Here is a 21,939-nt window from a genome sequence, read left to right on the forward strand (position 1 = left end):
CCTATCGCAACCGTAAACATTACCACTCTATAAATGCCCTTGTGGTGTGTCTTGCTAACATGCTGATTTCCCATGTCTGTGCACGTTTTCCAGGGTCAGCACACAATGCCTACATTATGAGGCTTAGCAGGGTGCCACAAATGATGCTGCGGCTGCACAACGAACGAGCATGTCTTGTTGGTGGGTAAACTCTGTTTGTCCTGTGTGTTGCGGTATCTTTGGCTCTTACGGCATCTCCTGACCCACTTATTTACATGATGTTTTCATGTAGGGGACTCTGGCTATCCTAACATGCCATGGCTGATGACGCCTCTCCGCAACCCAAGATCAGCTGCAGATCACCGGTACAACAATGCACACGGGCAGACAAGGCGAGTGATTGAGAGGACGTTTGGCCTCCTGAAGAGCCGATTCCGGTGCCTTCACAAGACAGGCGGGTCCCTCCCATATGCACCGGCGAAGGTCTGCAAAATCTTCCTCGTGTGCTGCATGCTGCACAACATGGCAGTGGAGAAGGCAGTGCCACTCATCCTGGAGCAGGATGAGCAGGAACATCCACCCGTGGAGGATGAAGGGCTTGGTCATGAGGCAAGTGAGGAGGAGGAGGGGGAGGAGGAGGATATCCGGAGTCAGCTCATACATAACTTCTTCTCATAATGGTGAGTCACTGGGTCTGAGTGTGCACGCTTGGAGCCTTGGGTGGCATGTGTTGCGATGTGTGTGTCCAACTGACTGTATGCTAAGTGACTTAGATGTGTGTTCTGATGTGTCACTCGAGTGATGATGTCATTCCACACATTTTCTTTTAAATTAGCCTGGGGACAACATTGTTCCAGTTTAGTAAATGACCATGTATGCGGAGAAAATTCTTTTAGCTGACTTCTTGTGTGTCTGTCATTCCCAGGTTCTTGCGCAGGTTGTCTGCTCGTGTCATCGTTGTCCTCCTGCTATTCCTCATGAGTATTGCAACGTGTGCTGAATCAGCGTTCCATGCACGGACATGGGTTAATGTCATTTTGGGTAAGGATTGCAGCAAGGCATTTTGGGTGTGGTACGTGTTTGGAATGTGTGGGGACTGCTTCTGTGTATGTAGTGTTACCATGCATACACGTCGACTCACCATGGGGCACATAACATGTAGCATGACTCCCATGAATTGATAGTCACCCTTCGTGACAGTCATCTGTAATGGTGTTTTGATTCTGATGAAGGCACCAATGTGTGTAAAACTTCCCTCTGAAACATACGGGATGCTATGGGTGGACATAGTGTGGGACATCCCCATAACAGGCTCAATGGGGAATTGCAGCCAAACCCGTGTGCAGCAGGAGGTGTTTGGCTGTGTGCCAGTTCATTTGGATTTACAACATCCGTGTTGTGAAGGGGGTGTCCAGCGTAGGCCCCACATGTTCAGTCAAATGAACTGTGAGTCTGTTCATATTGATGCATTTCCCTTAGTGTGAGCCCGAGTAATAAAGGTGTTCCTCACCCTCCAAAGTGCCTCATCTCTGTCAATGCAGGTCTCTTGCCACTTTGCATGCGTCATCTCTGGCATAGTTGTCAAAGATTGTGCAAATGAGTCTATGTGTAGTTTGGCAACATGCATGCAGTTCTTCATGGCTTATAATCTCTATTGTGCATGGTTGTGTATGTATTTGGGCAGGTTGCTCCCCCCAATGGGCCGTCAACGCCTGCTGAGGGTGTGTCTCCTGTGCGCAGCTCGGCCTTCTGTTTCCTGATCCTGTGTCAGTCATCTTTGGTGATTGCTCATCCATTTTCTCTGGGTGAGCCATGAGTAACCTGACACTCCTTCCTTTACATACACCTGTTGCAGTTGTCCTTTCTGACATCCTTGTCTTTGTGTGCTACTTTCAGCCTAGTTTCCAGTACATGCCGCCTGCTGCTGCGGACCCTGCGGCAAGGGCCCACCAAGTTCCCGGATTCTGCAACCCACACGCCTCCAAGATGCTCCTCCCTTCCTCCGTCCACCCATTCATTAGGCTGTCATCAGCTTGTCTGTGCCACTGTTGCGGCCACGCGGTGCCAAAGGCAGGACCGTCAGCGCATGCAACGTGCACATTGCACGACCCTCATGTCCTTGCATGACCCACATCACACAACAGTCTCATGTTGCAGCCACCCTCCAAGCAATGTCCAACCGAAAATCAACTGCATGCTCTCAGGCATACCCTACGCGCACACATGACACCTTCGCATGCTGAGTGTGCAACTCCAACTGCCTACACAGCACTGCCCCGCCTTCCAGGCCCTGTCACACCAACCAGGTCATGTCCCTCCTACTCCACACCGGCTCCATCCACCAGCACGCCATGGGACTCTGTTACCTCCTCAACACAACAGGCCCACACATCACCTTCATGACAGTGACGTGGATGAAAGCATCCTCAACACACAACTTCTTCATTGCCATCTCAGACAGATACAAGAGCACCCGCAGGGACGGCACTAACAATCCCGGGGGATTAATTGATATCTATTCCCAAGTACGCACTCAGGGTCACAAATCCGGTTTAGCACAAGCCCCCTGCAAACCCTCAGAGTAACACTTATCTACAGATCTCCAGGCATACACCCACAATTCCACAAAGCCATCAACACGTCCATCGTCACGCACGCCCTCACATCCACAGGATACATGTGGCTGTGGGCCAGGAACTTCTGGCTGGATGAGAACCACACCAGCATCCATCATTGGTCCATCCACATTAGCATCCACGTCTCCGACGAGCAACACACTACCACACACCCCGCTACCAATCCCCCAAAGATGCTTGATGAAAGTCAACACAGACATGCTGTGTGGGACACTGGAACCAACACCACCGCCACACCCTGCAACCTCACACACTGGATCAGCAACTGATCCAACAATCTAGCCACGTTGACGGACTTTCCTGTGACGCACATCAACAATAAAGCCACCTGGGACAAGGCAGACCTACTGGACTCATACACGTCTAGCAGGACTCTTGTGCACAGCTTGCAACACAAATAACCATCAGTGGCCTTACAACCCTGGAAAACGGCACACACAGCCATCACCATATCATCAGCAAGGACAATTGGAGATCCTTCAGATGGGGCCGAGGCCATAAAACCGCACAACATCAAGGAGCTCATCAGCATCGTGAGTGCACTGACATCAGCTCTCCATCCAAAAGACACCCCACCCTTGCAAGGCTGAGCCAATCCCTTGCAACTTTCTACCACTGCAAGCTCATGGACATACACGCAACCCTTGGCAGGCAGATCGCACTATTATACGCGGGACCAACCACCCTCAGGTTTTGGACTTCCATCATCAGCAGATACAACACCCGGTTCATGTGCAACATCCCCTGGGGATCTCCATCAGGCCCCTTCCGACACAACATCTTAACCACATCATTCCCCATCCTTGTAGCCCCCGTCCAGCACGTCATGTATGTATCATTGGAGTTAGCCACATTCCATGGTAGATAGAGGCATGCAGTGACCCAGGCCCTTCTTAGACAATGGACGGCAGGAACGCTGACTCTCAAGGAACATCACCGTGCTGCCCTAGCCAGCAAATGTCATCAGGAAGACAGTCAACGAGCAACTGACAAACTTCCTCCAAACAAAGAGCTCCAGGCAACCTGCACAAGACCGTCTTCCACAGTAATCACCCCACTGCAACCGTCATCATTGCCACCAACACCGACAACTTTGCCCTGCTCAACAATGGGGAGGCCACCCCCCTTGACCTCTCCACAGCATTATGCACGATGTGGTCACACACTGTCAGCTCACACATCTCCAACACTGGTATCCAGGGGATGGACCAGGATGAAATCACCAAGTAGCTCACCAGCAAGGCCATGGGAGTGGGACTCAAGCCTTCAGCATGTAGTACAGTGGCGTCATCTGGCACATGGCCCAGGGCTCATCTCTCAGCGTGTCAATCTTCAATGTGTCCAGGACCCCCCTCTCCACCATCACATGCGCACACAACCTCATCATCATCTCGTATGCGATTGACAGCCAGCTGCTCCTCACCCTCACCAAAGACACAGCCATTGCCAGTTCCAACCTTCAAGAAAGCATGAGGTCCGTTGATGAATGGCTGAACATCAGCCACCTGAGGCTGGACTTGTACAGGACTGAGGTAATCATCTGAGGATTGTCCCCTTACAGCTGGGTCAACTCCGTGTGTCCCACCCGCCAGGGCACTGCACCAGCACCCAGTGGCCACGCACACAAGATGGTGTGCATCATGGACTCGTCGCTCACAATTGCCATGCAACTCACCAGCATCTGTACCTCATGCTGCAACACCCTCCGCATGAGGCACATGATCAACAGATAGATCCACTTCAAGGCAAGACAGACCGTCCCCCAGGTCCACGACACCACCCGTGTCAACTACAGCCCTGCCCTCTACGGAGCAAGTACAGCCAAACTCCCGGAAAACTTGTTCACATCCAGGGTGCATCTGCACACCTCAGCTTCAACATCCCGCGCCCCAGCCACATCACCGTCCACCTGAGATAGCTGCAATGGATCACTGTCTGCTGCAGGATGACCTTCACACTCCTCACCCACACTCAGGAGGCAGTCCACAACCCCAGACCCCAAACTAACCTTGAACGTCTATCATCCAAGACCCCGTTAGGCCAACTCCGTGCATCCAACCTTGTCCTGGCCACCATTCTTCACATCCACCGAACTCCAGCATGCAGGACATAGTTCTCCCACCTGGCCAAACATACCTGGGACTCCCTCCCCGGGAACCTCGACATGAGCCATGACCTCTACGCCTTAATGATACTCTTCCAAATTGGTCAGTCCGCACAGTATTGCAAGCCCCCCCTCAGCAGCTCGAGGCCATCACGGGTGAGTATTGTGCTCCATGTCTGTATTGGATGATACATTGTGACCCATGTGTGTCCTGTATCAGACTCAGATCCCAAGGTATGGATGTCTGGAGATAGTTCAACACTCAGGCATAGTTTGACATTTCCCCACACGTATGTTGTGGACTCATGCAAAATGACTGCAACATCTAATTAAAGAAATTTAGTTTTATTCTCGGTGGGGGGCGTGTTTTGTGGGAAACAATAGGTGCTATACAGTGTGCCTAGAATCCAAAGTTCACAGGGGGAGATGGGACCCTTGGCATTTGAAGTCATCAGAGTCCAGAACACAGTGTTTGTCATCATTGGTCAGACTGTGACCAGCAAGTCCATGTGGCAGAGAATGTCAGTGAATGAGATGATGCTGTTGCGCATGAAGGCCAGGTGCCAGGCCAGGTGACCTGGGAGATGTGGATGGTCCGCTGCCACTCACGGTCTTTTCCGTGGACGACCCACCTTCCTCGCGGGACCCTCAGATGCAGGCCTTGATGATGTTTGGGACGCTCCGTCGGACGAATCCTCCTACTCCTCCCTCCCTGGGGCTGGTGGTGGTCTTCGCCTGGTGGCACAGGGAGGGTAGCCCATGTTGTTGGCGATTCGACGGAGTGAACGGCTTATGTCCGTTTGCACCGCCAGGAGCTCAGCCAGTCTTCCCTCCATCCGTCCTTGATGTTCTTGTTGACTGGCGTGTTGCTCGGCCTGCTGGTTTTTAATCTCTGTGAGGGTCTCCACTACCTGGCTGATGGCCCTGGTGTCACGCCAGTATGCGTCCATGATGTTGCGTATGTGTGACATACCGGTCCCTTCAGCGGGCTGGTCAGGTTCTCGCCTCCGCCGCCTCCACTCCCACCACCCCTGCCCACACGAGCCTGGCCTGCCGTTGTGGGCACATCGGGTCTACGGGACCCCTGCGGGATGGCAGTTGCGGAGTTGTCTGCCTCCTCCAGGGTGCCTGGCGAACCTTGTCCCTCCAGGTCAGACTGGCTCAGTTGTTCAGTGCGGGCAGGGCTCCTGAGTGTCTCCTGGGATGTGGCAGGAATGGGGGTGCTGGTTGGCACAGATGTACCTGAAGCAGGTGCTGCAGGAGCTTCGATACCAGAGGGTCCAGGTGGGTTGGGGTCATCCGCGGAGTGTTGAGAGGCGTCGCTGCCAGTGGGATCAGGTTCCTCCCGAGCCTGGGACTGTGATTCTTCCCCCCCATTGTTGGGGGGAGATCCATGACGTTGCCCTGTGTGTGAGAGAGAGACAATGTTAATGCTATTTCATGCGACATCCATGTTTCATACATATTCAAGTTGGCACAGTTCCTCCAGGTAGTTGTATGTGCCTAGCATTCCCCTCAATGTTCACTTGTGGATGGGTATGTTGCGGGGGACAGATTCAATCAATCAATCAATCAATCAGGAATTTGTAGAGCGTGCTACTCACCCGTAAGGGTCTCAAGGCGCTGGGGGAGGTGGGGGTCGCTACTGCTCGAACAGCCAGGTATTGAGTTGTTTCCTGAAGGCGAAATGGTCCTGGGTCAGCCGGAGGTGGGTGGGGAGGGAGTTCCATAGATTGATATGTTCTCCTGAGTGTTTGACATGTAGATTTTTGGCTTGGATGCTTCTTTGGCTATGGATTGATCTTGTTGTGTCACATGTCCATTGTGAGAGTGGGTAAATCCATTGCCTGCCCCGGGGGTGTGTGCTTGTGTAAGGGGTGTGTGTGACAGGGCCTGCTGGTGGGTGTAGTGTGATTTGGCATTGGGTCTCCCAGGTGATGTATCTGTCCCCTCATGGAGCATGCTGCCATGACAGTGAGTGTGAGTTCCTGTCCTAGATATCTGAGCTTGTGGTGTTGGTGTTTGAGTTTACAGTGGTCACAGGAGGGCCTTGTGCTGCCTACAGCAGGGCCAAGTGTCAGCTACCTTGTCAGTACTTTGCCAGTCCCTGTGCATTGAGCATGGTGCATGGGTATGTACCTGGGCCATATGGGCTGAGGGCAATGGTGTCTGATTCAGAGTTGAACAATGTGTTTTGTGAGCCCCACCCTCCCAGCATCCCGGACATCCAGTCTTGGGTTTGTGGTTCGTGTAGCCTGGGACATGGCATGGCCTTGCTTTGTGAATGGGGCATACACATGTTAGTGGCATGAGCGTTATTTTTGAGTGTGGTGGTGTCCGGTGAGGGCTTGGGGGTAGTTGCAATCATTTGGTGTAGTTGGGGCGTGGATGCCATTACCCCCATGTTACGTAAGTTGTTTGTGTACTCACCAGGCTCTGCAACTCCTTCGACTCCGTGTACTCCCACCGGCGGAAGCAGGGCCATCACCTTCTCCTCCCAGGGATGGTAATGTACCGATCTGCGGGGCAGCCCACCTCCAGTGATGTTGCTCTGGGCATAGTCCTCGTTCATTTTCCGCTTGACTGCCCCCTGCAGATCGTACCACCTGGCTTGGCATTCATTCCTGGTCCTTCTGATGGGCGCAACAGCATTCACCCTATCGATGATCCTCTGCCACAGGCGTGATTTTTCGGCTATGCTGGTCTGTCTGACCGATATTCCAAAGAGCTGTGGCTTGACTCTGATGACTTCGTTGACAAGGATGTCCAGCTTCTCCCTTGTGAACTTTAGATTCTTGTCTGTGGGCATGGTGTGGGGTGAGGGTGTGGATGGTTGTGGGTGTGTGGGTGTGAATGTGAAGGTGTGTGTGGGAATGTGAAGAGGGGGTATGTGTGAAGGAGTGTGTTTGAAGGTGTATATGTTAAGGTGTATGGGTGCAGTTGTTGGGGTATGCTCTGTAGCTGCATTGAGTCTGTTGCAAAGGCTCATGGTTTGTGTGTGTGGGTCCTTTTTATTGGTCCATTTGTGGGTGTGCCTGAGTTTGAAATTTTTGTGGGTGTGTTATAAGAGGTGGTTGTGAGTTTGGGCCTCTGTTTGCCTGTTTGGATGTGCCAAGTCAGTCATTTTGATGTATTTTCTACTGTAGACATGTTTTGTGGTGTTGTGCGAGCCGAATTGACCCTCCTTGTGCTGTTTTACAGTGTCCTGGTTCAGTATGAGTCATTTTCGCGTATGTAAGGTGCGTACATACGCGATTTTGTTGTACCGTGCTCGCATATGCAATGTTGTTGTAAGGTCCGTACATACGCGATGCTGGGGGACGGTGCTGGGGTACGGTGCATCCAAGTACGGGGCTGGGGTACGGTGCTGGAGTACGGTACGTCCAAGTACGTGGCTGGGGTACGGTGCTGGGGTACGGTGCATCCAAGTACGGGTCTGTGGTACGGTGCTGGTGTACAGTGCGTACAATTACAGGGCTGGGGTACGGTGCTGGGGTACGGTGGGTACAAGTACGGGGCTGGGGTACGGTGCTGGGGTACGGTGCATCCACGTACGGAGCTGGGGTATGGTGCTGGGGTATGGTGCGTCCAAGTATGGGGCTGGGGTACGGTGCTGGGGTACGGTGCGTCCAAGTACGGGGCTGGGGTACGGTGCTGGGGTACAGTGCGTCCAAGTATGAGGCTGTGGTACAGTGCGTACAAGTATGGGGCTGGGGTACGGTGCTGGGGTACGGTGCGTACAAGTACGGGGCTGGGGTACGGTGCTGGGGTACGGTGTGTAAAAGTACGGGGCTGGTGTACGGTGCTGGGGTAAGGTGCGTCCACGTACGGGGCTGGGGTACGGTGCTGGTGTTCGGTGCGTCCAAGTACGGGGCTGGGGTACGGTGCTGGGGTACGGTGCATACAAGTACGGGGCTGGGGTACGGTGCTGGGGTACGGTGCATCCAAGTACGGGGCTGGGGTACAGTGCATACAAGTACGGGGCTGGGGTACGGTGATGGGGTATGGTGCATACATGTACGGGGCTGGGGTACGGTGCTGGGGTACGGTGCGTACAAGTACAGAGCTGGGGTACGGTGCTGGGGTACAGTGCGTCCACGTACGGGGCTGGGGCACGGTGCTGGGGTACGGTGCGTCCAAGTACGGGGCTGGGGTACGGTGCTGGGGTACGGTGCGTACAAGTACGGGGCTGGGGTACGGTGCTGGGGTACGGTGCGTCCAAGTACGGGGCTGGGGTATGGTGCGTACAAGTACGGGGCTGGGGTACGGTGCTGGGGTACTGTGCGTACAAGTACGGGGCTGGGGTACGGTGCTGGGGTACGGTGGGTACAAGTATGGGGCTGGGGTACGGTGCTGGGGTACGGTGCGTCCACGTACGGGGCTGGGGTAAGGTGCTGGGGTACGGTGCGTCCAAGTACGGGGCTGGGGTACAGAGCTGGGGTACGGTGCGTACAAGTACGGGGCTGGGGTACAGTGCTGGGTTACGGTGCGTACGGGGCTGGGGTACGGTGCGTACAAGTACGGGGCTGGGGTACGGTGCTGGGGTACGGAGCATACAAGTACGGGGCTGGGGTATGGTGCTGGGGTACGGTGCGTACAAGTACAGGGCTGTGGTACGGTGCGGACATGGGGGGGTACGGTGCTGACATACGGGGGTACGGTGCTGACATACGGGGTACGTGCAGACATACGCGGGAGGGACAGGGGGGGGCTGTACGACTCGTATCCCGGGCACAAGTTTACCCAGGATACGAGTGGTACCGAGTTGGGCTCCGTACGGGACGTTTTACATACGCTTGTGTATTCGGAAGGACGGTACTGATAGTACTTGTGCGCTCGAACTTCAGTTTTACGATTTGTACATAGAACTGTCCGGGTACGTCTCGTAGACCTTTTCCCGAAGCGATTCGTATGTATTTTTCACGTACGAATCGTACTTCACCGGTGGGACGGGACTTGTACGATTCCTACGTAAAAATATACGGATACGAGTCGAACGGGAAATTGTTTTACCCGATCGGAATCGGCACAATATATGTATATGTTTAATGTATTTTTAAATTATATATATATATTACTTATGATTTTTAAACATTTTAAAATACTTTAACTATATGTATTATTTACTTTATTTTACATTATTTTTTACTTACCATAATGTAGATAGGATGTCGATATTCTTGCTGCGATATTTTTATAGGTCGATATTTTGACCTCCGATATTCTGTCAGTGATACGTTACAAATAAACCTGTTAATTTTTCAAGATGTCTGAACATGACTTCACGACTAAATTGAAAGTTATTTAACTTGGTACAATAATGTAAACTAAGAAAATAAATCTCAGATGCAGGTGTATATATGATCAAATTTGGATTGAAAAACCAAAATACTAAACAAGAAATTGCAAACACCTCTGGTGGTGGAAACCTCCAGAACCTTCTCCTACTTCAAAGTGGGCACCAGGTATAAATAGTAGACCTTCAGACCCAACTCTACATTACACCTCTGGACCTGTGAATGATTTAGATGGACTGGTGTGCTGCTCTGCCAAAAGGAATGCTACCTTGATTTGCTGCTGCCCTGCTGCCTGAGTGAATGGACTGGACCTGCATCTTTCTCCCAGGATGACCAGAGAGACTCCAAGGGCTACTTGGCTGGCCTCCTGAACAGAGCCCTGGGAACAGAAAAGGCTCCAACTACCTTGAACCCAGCATCTGGACTCTGTCTGCTGTGAGACAACTCCAGTCCTGCACCTTTGGTAGGGAGCATGAAGGTGCTCTGCCAGCCCAGCTGTCGTCCTTTAAGCAGAACTGACGTAGCGCAATACATCTACCCACAACTGCTTCAGAACCACTGCAGCGCAATACATCCCTGATGCCAGACCTCACATTGCATCCCACAGACTCTTCAGAACGAGTGCTGCGCAAAGTATCCTCAATGCATGCCTTCACTTCACAAGCCCCTCATCGACAACATCCTTGTCGGTGATGCTGGACTCTGCATCACTGCCCCACAGCTTCTTTGGAATTGCTGGGGAGCGACGCATCTTGGACGCATCTTCGACACAGGACTTCCCATCACAAGCCCCCTGTTGACGGCATCCTCAACAATGACGCAGGACTTCGAATTGCAGCCGCACAGCTCCTCGGAACACCTGCTGCATGATGCATCCTTAACAGGAGATCTCGCAAAACTTTGCAACCTGGATTTAAGGTATTTTCTTCAGCGAGCATCGCTCGGTCCCTGTAACTGGTCCATGCTCTATTGCAGTCAACATGAAGTTGCAACTTTGTCCCGGTCAGGCGCGACAAGAAAACTACAGTTGCTGCTTTGTGGTCCTATGCACTGTTTTCACTTACAGTTTTTAAAATTGCATACCTCGGCTTATTGGATTTTTCACCATGTTGGTCTCAAATAATTTATTCTGTTGTAGTCTATATTTCCCTGTTCGTGTGGGTTGTTTCTTGTGTTTTTTATTACTGTTAGACGTGCTGCATAAATACTTCACACATTACCTCTAAGTTAAGCCTAACTGCTTTTGTGGCAAGTTGCCAGAGGGTTAAGTAAATTTGGGGTTGCTTGTGACTTCATCCGGACAGAAATGTTGGCTGCCGCTTGAGCAGGGTTTCACCCTTCTCAACCAGTAACCCAATTTACAACACCAAGATAGAGTAGGGCAAAAAATGGGAGGTGTCAGAAACACAAATTTTGTGTAGCCAGAATATTGTGTCAAAATATTGAAAATGAAAATATAGAGAAGGTAAGTGAAAGTAGGTAGGAATAGATTTACTATTCTTAACAATTCTTAACTCCACATATATGTACCTTGAAGATATATATATTGTCAAGGTACATATATGTGGAGTTATGTATAGTAAAACGTCACTTACCTATAAAAACCTATGGAAACTTTCCTTCACAATATTTTTGACACACTTTTTTGTCCTACGATATTTGTGTTTCCGATATTCTGTCTAAATATCCTAAAAATGACCAACCATGCCACTATCCACCATAATTTTAAGCAACAATATTCAGACCAAAATTGTGGGGCTGCAAGCAAAAGCAGAAAGAGAGGTGAAGGAGGGACAGATCAACAACATAGGGAGGATAGTTGCATAAAGAGACACCAGGCCGTCAGAGAGTAAATAGTGACACAGAGATGAGAGGCCAGACTAAGAGACATCTGAGGTATACTGATGACAAGCAACTTGAGACTCTGAGGTAAGAAAGAATTTCCTTAGTGATACACCATAAAGAGATAGAGATAATGAAGACACAAAACTGAGAAGAAATAATTAGAAGGTGAGGCACTTAAAATTCACAGAGGGAAGAGAGATCAGAGACACCAAGACTGGGGATAAATATCTAGGAACAGCCCCCAGAGATAACACAGAGCAAATTTAAATGTGAGCTAGAAAGTGTCTTAGTCATAGGGGAGTGTGAGAGTGACCAGAGATACAGAGCTCGGAAAGAAGAAAAAGACTAGAAGAACACCATGGTGAGAGACTTAGAAATCAAACAAAAAGGTGAGAGATAAATGAACACAGAAAACTCTCAGGACAGAGGTTGAGTGAGGGAGGTTGGTTTTGACAGAGGAACAGCAATATTAGGGCCAGAGAATAGAGGTATATATAGAGAAACCTGGATATACTGCGTTGAAAGGAGAAGTATAGATAGGAAAACCTGTACATACTGGGTTGAGAGAAATCAGAGACACAGAGACAGAAAAGATTGATCAAAGATACAGAGAGAAACTATAGAGGGATCGAGATGAGCTTGTGGGGCAAGAGCCACATAAGTAAGAGACATATGCAATGTTGTTGTAAGGTCCGTACATACGCGATGCTGGGGGACGGTGCTGGGGTACGGTGCATCCAAGTACGGGGCTGGGGTATGGTGCTGGAGTACGGTACGTCCAAGTACGTGGCTGGGGTACGGTGCTGGGGTACGGTGCGTCCAAGTACGGGGCTGTGGTACGGTGCTGGGGTACAGTGCGTACAATTAGAGGGCTGGGGTACAGTGCTGGGGTACGGTGGGTACAAGTACGGGGCTGGGGTACGGTGCTGTGGTACGGTGCATCCACGTACAGAGCTGGGGTATGGTGCTGGGGTATGGTGCGTCCAAGTATGGGGCTGGGTTAAGGTGCTGGGGTATGGTGCGTCCAAGTACGGGGCTGGGGTACGGTGCTGGGGTACAGTGCGTCCAAGTATGGGGCTGGGGTATGGTGCGTACAAGTATGGGGCTGGGGTACGGTGCTGGGGTACGGTGCGTACAAGTACGGGGCTGGGGTACGGTGCTGGGGTACGGTGTGTAAAAGTAAGGGGCTGGTGTATGGTGCTGGGGTAAGGTGCGTCCACGTACGGGGCTGGGGTACGGTGCTGGTGTACGGTGCGTCCAAGTACGGGGCTGGGGTATGGTGCTGGGGTATGGTGCATACAAGTACGGGGCTGGGGTAAGGTGCTGGGGTACGGTGCGTCCAAGTACGGGGCTGGGGTACAGTGCATACAAGTACGGGGATGGGGTACGGTGATGGGGTACGGTGCATACATGTACGGGGCTGGGGTACGGTGCGTACAAGTACAGAGCTGGGGTACGGTGCTGGGGTACAGTGCGTCCACGTACGGGGCTGGGGCACGGTGCTGGGGTACGGTGCGTCCAAATACGGGGCTGGGGTACGGTGCTGGGGTACGGTGCGTACAAGTACGGGGCTGGGGTACGGTGCTGGGGTACGGTGCGTCAAAGTACGGGGCTGGGGTATGGTGCGTACAAGTACGGGGCTGGGGTACGGTGCTGGGGTACGGTGCGTACAAGTACGGGGCTGGGGTACGGTGCTGGGGTACGGTGGGTACAAGTATGGGGCTAGGGTACGGTGCTGGGGTACGGTGCGTTCACGTACGGGGCTGGGGTAAGGTGCTGGGGTACGGTGCGTCCAAGTACGGGGCTGGTGTACGGTGCTGGGGTACGGTGCGTACAAGTACGTGGCTGGGGTACAGTGCTGGGTTACGGTGCGTCCAAGTACAGGGCTGGGGTACGGTGCGTACAAGTACGGGGCTGGGGTACGGTGCTGGGGTACGGAGCGTACAAGTACGGGGCTGGGGTATGGTGCTGGGGTACGGCGCGTACAAGTACAGGGCTGTGGTACGGTGCGGACATGGGGGGTACGTTGCTGACATACGGGGGTACGGTGCTGACATACGGGGTACGTGCAGACATATGCGGGAGGGACAGGGGGGGCTGTACGACTCGTATCCCGGGCACAAGTTTACCCGGGATACGAGTGGTACAGAGTTGGGCTCCGTACGGGACGTTTTACATACGCTTGTGTATTCGGAAGGGCGGTACTGATCGTACTTGTGCGCTCGAACTTCAGTTTTACGATTTGTACATAGAACTGTCCGGGTACGTCTCGTAGACCTTTTCCCAAAGCGATTCGTATGTATTTTTCACGTACGAATCGTACTTCACCGGTGGGACGGGACTTGTACGATTCCTACGTAAAAATATACGGATACGAGTCGAACGGGAAATTGTTTTACCCGATCGGAATCAGCACCATATATGTATATGTTTAATGTATTTTTAAATTATATATATATATTACTTATGATTTTTAAACATTTTAAAATATTTTAACTATATGTATTATTTACTTTATTTTACATTATTTTTTACTTACCATAATGTAGATAGGATGTCGATATTCTTGCTGCGATATTTTTATAGGTCGATATTTTGACCTTCGATATTCTGTCATTGATACGTTACAAATAAACCTGTTAATTTTTCAAGATGTCTGAACATGACTTCACGACTAAATTGAAAGTTATTTAACTTGGTACAATAATGTTAACTAAGAAAATAAATCTCAGATGCAGGTGTATATATGATCAAATTTGGATTGAAAAACCAAAATACTAAACAAGAAATTGCAAACACCTCTGGGGGTGGAAACCTCCAGAACCTTCTCCTACTTCAAAGTGGGCACCAGGTATAAATAGTAGACCTTCAGACCCAACTCTACATTACACCTCTGGACCTGTGAATGATTTAGATTGACTGGTGTGCTGCTCTGCCAAAAGGAATGCTACCTTGATTTGCTGCTGCCCTGCTGCCTGAGTGAATGGACTGGACCTGCATCTTTCTCCCAGGATGACCAGAGAGACTCCAAGGGCTACTTGGCTGGCCTCCTGAACAGAGCCCTGGGAACAGAAAAGGCTCCAACTACCTTGAACCCAGCATCTGGACTCTGTCTGCTGTGAGACAACTCCAGTCCTGCACCTTTGGTAGGGAGCATGAAGGTGCTCTGCCAGCCCAGCTGTCGTCCTTTAAGCAGAACTGACGTAGCGCAATACATCTACCCACAACTGCTTCAGAACCACTGCAGCGCAATACATCCCTGATGCCAGACCTCACATTGCATCCCACAGACTCTTCAGAACGAGTGCTGCGCAAAGTATCCTCAATGCATGCCTTCACTTCACAAGCCCCTCATCGACAACATCCTTGTCGGTGATGCTGGACTCTGCATCACTGCCCCACAGCTTCTTTGGAATTGCTGGGGAGCGACGCATCTTGGACGCATCTTCGACACAGGACTTCCCATCACAAGTCCCCTGTTGACGGCATCATCAACAATGACGCAGGACTTCGAATTGCAGCCGCACAGCTCCTCGGAACACCTGCTGCATGATGCATCCTTAACAGGAGATCTCGCAAAACTTTGCAACCTGGATTTAAGGTATTTTCTTCAGCGAGCATCGCTCGGTCCCTGTAACTGGTCCATGCTCTATTGCAGTCAACATGAAGTTGCAACTTTGTCCCGGTCTGGCGCGACAAGAAAACTACAGTTGCTGCTTTGTGGTCCTATGCACTGTTTTCACTTACATTTTTAAAATTGCATACCTCGGCTTATTGGATTTTTCACCATGTTGGTCTCAAATAATTTATTCTGTTGTAGTCTATATTTCCCTGTTCGTGTGGGTTGTTTCTTGTGTTTTTTATTACTGTTAGACGTGCTGCATAAATACTTCACACATTACCTCTAAGTTAAGCCTAACTGCTTTTGTGGCAAGTTGCCAGAGGGTTAAGTAAATTTTGGGTTGCTTGTGACTTCATCCGGACAGAAATGTTGGCTACCGCTTGAGCAGGGTTTCACCCTTCTCAACCAGTAACCCAATTTACAACACCAAGATAGAGTAGGGCAAAAAATGGGAGGTGTCAGAAACACAAATTTTGTGTAGCCAGAATATTGTGTCAAAATATTGAAAATGAAAATATTGAGAATGTAAGTGAAAGTAGGTAGGAATAGATTTACTATTCTTAACAATTCTTAACTCCACATATATGTACCTTGAAGATATATATATTGTCAAGGTACATATATGTGGAGTTATGTATAGTAAAACGTCACTTACCTATAAAAACCTATGGAAACTTTCCTTCACAATATTTTTGACACACTTTTTTGTCCTACGATATTTGTGTTTCCGATATTCTGTCTAAATATCCTAAAAATGACCAACCATGCTACTATCCACCATAATTTTAAGCAACAATATTCAGACCAAAATTGTGGGGCTGCAAGCAAAAGCAGAAAGAGAGGTGAAGGAGGGACAGATCAACAACATAGGGAGGATAGTTGCATAAAGAGACACCAGGCCGTCAGAGAGAAAATAGTGACACAGAGATGAGAGGCCAGACTAAGAGACATCTGAGGTATACTGATGACAAGCAACTTGAGACTCTGAGGTAAGAAAGAATTTCCTTAGTGATACACCATAAAGAGATAGAGATAATGAAGACACAAAACTGAGAAGAAATAATTAGAAGGTGAGGCACTTAAAATTCACAGAGGGAAGAGAGATCAGAGACACCAAGACTAGGGATAAATATCTAGGAACAGCCCCCAGAGATAACACAGAGCAAATTTAAATGTGAGCTAGAAAGTGTCTTAGTCATAGGGGAGTGTGAGAGTGACCAGAGATACAGAGCTCGGAAAGAAGAACAAGACTAGAAGAACACCATGGTGAGAGACTTAGAAATCAAACAAAAAGGTGAGAGATAAATGAACACAGAAAACTCTCAGGACAGAGGTTGAGTGAGGGAGGTTGGTTTTTACAGAGGAACAGCAATATTAGGGCCAGAGAATAGAGGTATATATAGAGAAACCTGGATATACTGCGTTGAAAGGAGAAGTATAGATAGGAAAACCTGTACATACTGGGTTGAGAGAAATCAGAGACACAGAGACAGAAAAGATTGATCAAAGATACAGAGAGAAACTATAGAGGGATCGAGATGAGCTTGTGGGGCAAGAGCCACATAAGTAAGAGACATATGCAATGTTGTTGTAAGGTCCGTACATACATGGGGCTGGGGTACGGTGCTGGGGTACGGTGCGTCCAAGTACGGGGCTGGGGTACGGTGCTGGGGTACAGTGCTTCCAAGTATGGGGCTGGGGTACGGTGCGTACAAGTATGGGGCTGGGGTACGGTGCTGGGGTACGGTGCGTACAAGTACGGGGCTGGGGTACGGTGTGTAAAAGTAAGGGGCTGGTGTATGGTGCTGGGGTAAGGGCCCACAGAACTCATAAGGCCCTCCAACAACATCAAGTGATCTCAGAAACATAGGAAGCACAGGGTTGCCATGGATTCAGGTATATCTTTGATACCACATGTCTACAAGATCACAAAGAGCACCTTCTAACACAATGAAAACAGTCTTGCATCTTCCCATTCCTTGGATAACAACAAAAACTACAAGTTAACCTGATACATAATTTGATTATGCCAACAGTGGATATCTTTGCACCCCAGTTTCATCATATGCAAAATACAAGTCATCCAAAATGGTACTGCAAGAATCCTCTGATGGAGCGTAAATTTTAAATGATGCTTGCCTTTTATCAATTCTCCTTATCAAAAGAGATTTCTGACAAATATTTTCTTGATGAGGACATGTAAACTGGCTAAGTCAAAAAACATGAGATTTCATACTGCATCGTAAAAGCATGTAGAAGTGTTAGAAACATGAAACGTGAAAAAGTAATCAAAGAGAGAGAAACAATGATATTTATATCTGTATGTAATCACGTGACTTGAGAAACAAACCTGTTAACATAGAGAGTGTGGTGACGAATAACTTTCAAAATGTATCAAAATGAAATAATGTCTGCATGATAAAGCTCCTGAAATTATTAGAATGCTTAATTCAGTAATAATCGATAGTATGAAAAACTGCAGCTTATTCTAACATTATGTGCTAAATACGTGTATTTCAGATACTTGTTTTGAAAATGATTAACATGCAGATGATTTTTAGTAGTGCCTAATATTGACATATAACTTCTTAAAAGAATAGTATTTGAATTATTCAAGAAAATATGAAATACAATTATTAATGTATGGGGTATAATAATTCATAGCATGGTAATGATTCAGCTACAGTAGGCCTTAGATGCTTTTCTTTCTTGCTCAAGAATTAAGAATCAAGCTGAAGTAGTCACTTTAGACGCTGTGAGAACTTTTCATAAAGTTTCTGTTCTGTATTTAACACCAATAAGCTCACTTTTGATTTAGCAACATATTTGACAGAAATGTATCAATATTATTGCAAACCCAGAGAGAGCCCCTGTGAACACACAAACTGGGAGTAAAGTGAAGTTTTCTTACTTCCATGGAAAAAATTGAAATATAATACAATTGGAACTTAATGGGCCCGATTCACAGAACTAACTTAAGACAAAATCCTAAACTTACTACCATTTTGGTATTCACAGAAGGCACTTACTCGTTTTGGTATTCACAGAAGGCACTTAGGCTCACATGCATCAAAGCAAAAACCGGTCACAAACGGGCAGATTCCCAGAATCTGCCTCTTTGCGATCGGTATTTTTGCATTTGGGATGCATCATCCCAAATGCAAAAATCGCAATTTAAGTAATCTCTAAATTGCGATTACTTAAATTGCGATTGCATTTAAGGAATTTCAAATTGAGATTCCTTAAATGCAATGCATTAAAGTAAAAATATTAGTGATTTCGCTAATAGGGGGAGCAAATTACCATGAAGTTGAACTTCATGGTAATTTGCAAAAACTTTGAAAAATGCACTAAAGTGCATTTTTCAAAGTTCCATTTTACACACACACATGCCCTTGGGGCATGTGTGTGTGCATGATGTACTCATATGCAGATTTCAGGGGTGCAACAGGGTGTCCTTTTGACACCCTGGCACCCTTGAAATTGCATGAGCAATTTGCGATTCATTAATTGAGAATCGCAAATTGAGAAAGTCTTCCTATTCATTCCTCTGGGCCTCTAGGCCCATAGGAATAAATGGGGAGGTATTCCTTAATTGCGACTTGCAATTTGCGAGTCGCAATTAAGGAATGTTTAGAAATCGCTATTTTGTAAGCGATTTCTACATGCATAGCCTTTTGCTATTCCTTGTTAGCGAATCCTTATTTTTCGCTAATAAGGAATCGCAAATGGCATTGTTGATGCATGTTGGACTTGGCCCTTCTGGCAGGTTCACCCCTGAACTTTTTTGCTTTTTACTGGTGACTTGGTGTGGTGAGTTTTTGGTTTCTGCGCACTTTCCCTGTGTCCCAGGGTAAAGTGCGTGCGTGCTCTGAGTGCATGTGGTGAGATAGGCCTGCCCTCCCATAGGAATGCATGGGGAATGTATGTGTCCCTAGTAGTTCCTGATGCGTGGGGTGTGCATGCCCGAGTTTGGTATGTGCGGACTCGTGGGAGTGAATGCTGCGCGATGATGTGTGCGGCGTGCGTGTACCTAGTGTGGAAGTGCCACTTCTAGAGGTGGGCACTTCTGTGTGCAGTGTGTCTGTCGCGTGATTGGCTGGTCATGTCATGTGACGGGCTAGGGATTCCCCAGAGTCAGGATGAGTCACCCAGTGGTGAATGGGGAGATCAGCAGCTAGATGGGTGGGAGGAGTACACCTGGGTCCTGAATAGGACAGGGTTTTCCACACACAATGCTGGCCCCGTCCCCTGTGGTGCGACTGACGACCCTAGCCCTGCCAGTGAATAGAGTGAGGGGCTGAGCACATCAAGGGTGCTCCCCAACCAGCTGCGACTGGTTTTCCCCCTCACCCTGAACCCAGAACAAAGGGGTTTGCTGTATAAAAATGGGGCTGTGTCCCCACAGAAACTGTTCTCTGCCAGGATCTTACCTGAGGGGGGCTGCTGCTGCTGCTGGACCAGAGGACCGCCACTTGGACTACCTCCCTGCCTGGAGGCCCAGTGAGCTGGCTCTGGGCCTAGCCTTGCCCCCCACCCCTGCCCTGCTGCATGCAGGGAAGGACTTTTCTGGACTTTTGTGGCTACTGGCACCCCTAAGCGCCTGGGAGCGCTTTTATCTTACAAATAGCGCTAGGAGCGCTTTTTATGGTACCCCCAGCGCTTCCAGAGCGCTTTTCCTTTGGCCGTAGCGCTAGGAGCGCTTTATTTGGGGAAGCCGGTGCCCACCCGGCGTTTGCCCCGTATTTGCTGATTCTAGAGTCTCCTGGCAGGTGCCCACCCTGCCAGGGACATTGCCGTAACTGCTTGCGGGTGCCCACCCCGCTTATTTGCTTATTCTTGCGGCGGGTGCCCACCCCGCCGTATACCGCATCTACGAGGGAGCCTACCCCTCTGATTGCCAAGATTGAAAATCACCGCCGCAGCCGGGCTCCCAGAGGAAGTCAGGCAGTTTGTGTTGGGACGGAGGCGTGGTTTAAGCAGGAAGCCGGCGGGAGCCTACCCCGCGCTCCTGCAGCCGGACGAGGGAAGCCCCACGGAAGGAGAGTCTGCGCCGGGACCAAGAAGTGAAGACGGACGGCGGCTTCACCAGCGGGGCTCCCGTGTGTGGTGAGAGCCCCGCGGGTGTGTGTAGAGTCCGGAGGAGTCCCTGCCGAGTCCCGGGTCCCAGGAGGGGGCCGGGTGACTCTCCAGTCACCGCTGCAGAGGGGACACCGCCTCCCAGACAGACGGTGAGTGCGGGCGTCCCTGTTCCGGGCATTGGGTGATTAAGAGCCCCGAGAGGGCTCCAACTGCGAGGGGGCATTTCTATCGTGCCTGCACAAGGCACGGGGGGCAGTACGAGTGTCGGGCGGCCCCGGAAGGCAGCATGCCGCCCCAACGTGTTCCCGAGCCCCGAGGCTCCAACGTGGGGGCATGAATGTTTTGAGCGCGAGGCGCTCCAACAGTGGGGGCCATTGTCGCTAAGGGGGCATTTTGTGGAAGAGTCCCCCGTGTGGGACTCCAACGAAGGGGGCAGCGCTTGTCTTTTGAGCGCGAGGCGCTCCAACGAAGGCCCGCATTGCTTGGTTCTCGAGCTCTGTGTAGCTCCAACGGTTGGGGCATATTTATTTTCAGAGCCACAGAGGCTCCAACGAGGCACATTTGTTTACAGAGCCACAGAGGCTCTAACGGGGCACATTTGTTTATTGAGCCCACCAGGCTCCAACGTTTGGGGGCATTCTTGTTGGCAGAGCCCAGAGAGGCCCCAAGGTATGCCACATTTGTTGTAAAAGGCACAGTGGTGCCCTCGCTCACTTCTACAGCTGCCCAGCACTTAGTGGGCAGCTGCAACGTTTAGGCTGTACATTGTGCGCCTGGCTTGCGCAGCCTGCGCAGTCGCGCCCTGGCATTCTTGGATATTGGTCATTTCTACACCCCTGAGAGGTCAGTTGGCCTGGGGACAGTTATTTTGTGTTGTGCCCTCGCCCAGGGTACCTGGTGATTTGCATATATGTACTTTTGCGCCTGCGCAATGTCCTCATGATATTTTCCTTCCCTACACCTCTGAATGTTATGCATCATGTGTTTATGTGCTTAGACCCCTACAGGTATTGTGATACTTAGGTGGTTGTTTTCTCCCTAGTACAGGTGGTACTAGTGAGGTCCTAGTTCCCTGCGTGATATATTCCTAAAGGTGGTTAGGGTTGCGTAGGTGGTACTTTCTGGTTACCAGTAGTTACTGGTTGTGTGCTATATGTTCTATTTTTAGTGCTACAGTGATTGTATGTGCTATGTTCTAAAATATTATTCCTACGTTCTAAGTGCTATTTCTACAAAGTGCTAATTCCTGACAGTGGTCCATGTGGCCCTGTCCCCTGTATATATAATCCCTTGTAAATTCTGCCCGTGCCTGTTGGCACATTGTAAAGTGTGTGTTTTTATCTAATGTGTTGTGTATAATACAAAGGGTATTTT

The sequence above is a fragment of the Triturus cristatus genome, chromosome 3_1, assembly GCF_964204655.1.
Source record: "Triturus cristatus chromosome 3_1, aTriCri1.1, whole genome shotgun sequence".
NCBI lineage: Eukaryota > Metazoa > Chordata > Amphibia > Caudata > Salamandridae > Triturus > Triturus cristatus.